Source organism: Macrotis lagotis, chromosome 8 (assembly GCF_037893015.1).
Source record: "Macrotis lagotis isolate mMagLag1 chromosome 8, bilby.v1.9.chrom.fasta, whole genome shotgun sequence".
Classification (NCBI taxonomy): Eukaryota; Metazoa; Chordata; class Mammalia; order Peramelemorphia; family Peramelidae; genus Macrotis; species Macrotis lagotis.
The window spans coordinates 40249888-40253766 of NC_133665.1; the positions used below are offsets into that span (position 1 = coordinate 40249888).

Consider the following 3879-nt stretch of genomic DNA (forward strand, 5'->3'; position numbering starts at 1 on the left):
AAATCTACCATATCTAATTTTTCTAACAATCTATTTACCTCTCTAATTTCTTTCTTGTTTTGTTTTATGATTCGATTCATCTAGATCTGATAGTGGGAGGTTGAGGTCTCCCACTAGTAGAGTTTTGCTATCTGTGTCTTCCTGTAATTCTTTCAGCTTCTCCTCTAAGAATTTGGATGCTGTCCCACTGGGTGCATATATATTCAATATTGAAATGACTTTATTGTCTATGGTACCTTTTAGGAGGATATAGTTTCCTTCTTTATCTCTTTTAATGCTATCTATTTTTGATGCTGCTGTGTCTGAGATAAGGATTGCTACCCCTGCTTTTTTTACTTCAGCTGAAGCAAAATATATTTTGCTGCAGCCTTTTACCTTTACTCTATATGTATCTCTCTGCTTCAAATGAGTTTCTCGTAAGCAGCACATTGTAGGATTCTGTAATTCTGTAATTCTGTTTTTTAATCCACTCTGCTATTTGCTTACGTTTTAAGGGAGAGTTCAGCCCATTCACATTTAAGGTTATGATTACTAATTCTTTATTGACCTCCGTGCTATGTTCCCTCTGTTTGTATTTTTTCCCCCTTTCAAAAATATGGAACGCTTCATGAATTCGTGTATCATCCTTGCGCAGGGGCCATGCTAATCTTCTCTGTATTGTTCCAGTTTTAGTATATGTGCTGCCCGAGCGAGCACTAAAGTAAGTTTTCAATGGATTATTCATTAGAATGACCAAATGGTTTTAGTTTTAACTATACCTTTTATAAGTGATAGTCTATTCCGAAATCATCAATTATCTATTGGACATTTCCATGTGGGTGTTTAATTGTTAACTCATATTTTAATTCTAATTTGTTATTTACCTTATTCCTCCCAATTTCCCTAGTTACCCTCTCTCTCTTTTTTCAGGTTTTTTCTTTTTGCAAGGCAAATAGGGTTAAGTGGCTTGCCCAAGGTCACACAAGTAGGTAATTATTAAGTGTCTGAGACTGGATTTGAACCCAGGTACTCCTGACTCCAGGGCCAGTGCTTTATCCACTGTGCCACCTAGCCGCCTCAGTTACCCTCTCTTGAGACTAATTTTTAACTCTTTCTTACCTATCCTTTATCCTCTTCACCATTTTTTTTAAGTCCCATCAGTTTTTTAAAAAAAACTTCTCAGATTCATTTCTTTTTTTATTCTCATTGCTGCCATCTCACTTCAGGCTTTTATGATCTTCCTATAACACCCTTCTAACTGTTCCCATTATCTCCATTCTCTTTACCCACTAAACTATTTTGCTCAAAGATTACTCTTCCTACAAAAACGTTTTCATTATGTCATGTCTCTGATCCAAAACTTTAGAGACATATAATTATGTTTAGGATGAAAACCATACTATTCAAATAGGATTTAAATAGTCATACTATTATGCCTTTTAGGTTCTCTACGACATTACATATGTTTGGACTCTAATCTCATTTGGGCCCTTCTCTTACTGTATGGCAATTGTTTACTCTTCCTTGATTTTCTTTCTAAGTTACTCCCCTTCTTGACTAAATCAGACCTTCATTTGTTTCTTCAGATCCCATACTTCTGTCTTCTTTACTCCTACTAATAATTATAGCTACCATTTAAATAGTGCTTTAAAGCATGCAAAGCATTTTACAGACATCTCATTTTGTCTTCAGAACCATCCTGTGAATTAGATATTATTATTATTTCCATTTCTCAAATTAGGAAATCTAAGTAGACTAGGGTCAAGTGACATCCTTATAGTCACATTGCTAGTAACTGTCTACGGCTAAATTTGAACTTAATTCCTTCTGACTCTATCCATTGTGCCACTTACTATCTCCTACTTTAATAAGAAAATTGAAGCTATTTATTCTGAGTTCTCTAATATCCTATCTCTCCATGACTCAAAAGATTCTCTACATCTTCAATTATCCTTTCCTCCTCTATTTTAATCACTGATGATGAGGAGCCATGGTCAACCACTTTTTCTGTACTTTTGATATCAATTCTCTTCTAGAAACAAAATATGAAAGCATATTTTTGTAGAAAGATATAGTGTATGTGTGTGTGTATTTGTATGGAGAGAGAGAGAGAGAGAGAGAGAGAGAGCGAGAGAGAGAATATAGAAATGTATAGAGAGACAATGAGATCAATTAAGAAACTAGTGCAGAAATAATGTAACTATGAAATGTTAAAGTCAGAAGAGAGAAAAGAGGCAGGGAGAATAGTAAAATCAGTTTCTTCCCTATCCCATTTGTGTATGTGTGTGTGTTTGTGATATTTTTTTTGGCTTTTATTCAGCACTTGGTGTCTAATCCATTTCAGGGTAAGGGTCAGTGCTCTCTGGGTTTCATAAAGGGAGAAAAGATTATAGAGCACATTTTGTTCTACATTCTGGACTTCCTATCTGAGAAACACTGGACTTTTGACATTCCCACTTGGGGGTCTTTATTAATTTGATCTGAAATTTGATGCCATTTTGGTATCAGCTATCAGAATTCTTTTGCAGACTCCCAAAGGATATGCTCTTCTCCTTGACATTCTTCTTTTTCTTTTCAAAGGTTTTTTCAAGGCAAATGGGGTTAAGTGGCTTGCCCAAGGCCCCACAGGTAGGTAATTATTAAGTATCTGAGACTAGATTTGAACTCAGATACTCCTGACTCCAGGGCCGTTGTTCTATCCAACTATGCCACCTAGCTGGCCCCTCAACATTCTTCTTTTGCTGTTGTTAATGTATTTTGCCTAAGTTTAGGATTCAAGGGCTGTTCCCCTTGCACCTCTACCCCTAATAATCTAGTCCTAACTAAAGTGCCTTGGTATGGAATCTGGTGTGTAACTTCATCATTTTTTAAAAAAAATTAAAGTGTATTATCAGTCCTTTGCACTGTTCTGTCTTTGCAAAGTACTTAATAATTACATCTGTGTGTGTGTGTGTGTGTGTGTGTGTGTGTGTGTGTAGATGTTATAGATAACATTAAATGATGCTCAAAGCTATCTAGTTAAATGTTCAACTTTGGCATGCCAAAGTGTCTCCTTATTTTCCTCTATGCCAAAAGGGTAAGTTAGGTTCAGTAATCTCTAAATTTCTCCTTTAACTGATAAAAACTATGACAAACCATCTTGATCTTGGGGGGGGGGTATTATTCAGTAGTGCTTTAAAAATTATGATTATTGTCATCCATAGCCATCTTCCTCATCCTCATTCAGGCAGGACCCTGGATGGGGCAGAATTAACCCAGTATCTCTCCCATTAGTGGGTCTCCAATTTGTCTATGGGGGTCCCAAGGAACTACGGTAAAAGGGAGAATGGGAAAGAAAAAAATCATTTGTACGGCATCTCTTATGTGCCAGTGTTTTCTAGCTCTCTCATTTGGTCCTCACAACAACCCTGCAAGGTAGCTGTAATTATTAAACTCATTTTAGCTGAGTAAATGGAGGTGGGGGGGGCAAATGACTTTCCCAGTAAGTATGTAGGGCCAGGATTTGACTCGATGTTTAAGAAAAAATTGCTTTTTAATTTTGATCCCAATTAGTCTTGAGCAGAAACACATTTTTTAACTTCATCACACCCCGGAAGAGGATGTCTTTTGTGTGTTCATATACGGTCGGCGTTTGCATCTTATCTCCCTAGATTATGGAATTAGAAATGAAAATGTGGGTTTCCAGGGGCTTGGGCAGGGAGGACTTTTTTTTTAATCCTCCTGCTCCAGCGGGTCGGCCCGGAGGAAGCGCCTAATAAACGCCAGAGCTTTGAGCTGGCTTTGTGGCCGATCCCTGACTCGGGTCACGCGGAGGCTGGCAGTGCCCTCCGCGTCCCGCCTTGCCCTGTGGCCCGGGGGGGGGGGGTGTTTACCTATAGGGCGCGGCCTAGGAGGATACCA

General features: G+C 38.0%; 1 non-coding gene across 1 annotated transcript; it reads right to left on the reverse strand.

Annotated features, from left to right (window-relative positions):
- Positions 1–589: 589 nt before the first annotated feature.
- LOC141496743 (U6 spliceosomal RNA) lies at positions 590–696 on the reverse strand. The gene has a single exon (XR_012471141.1). It is a non-coding gene; the product is annotated as a U6 spliceosomal RNA (small nuclear RNA).
- Positions 697–3879: the final 3183 nt, after the last annotated feature.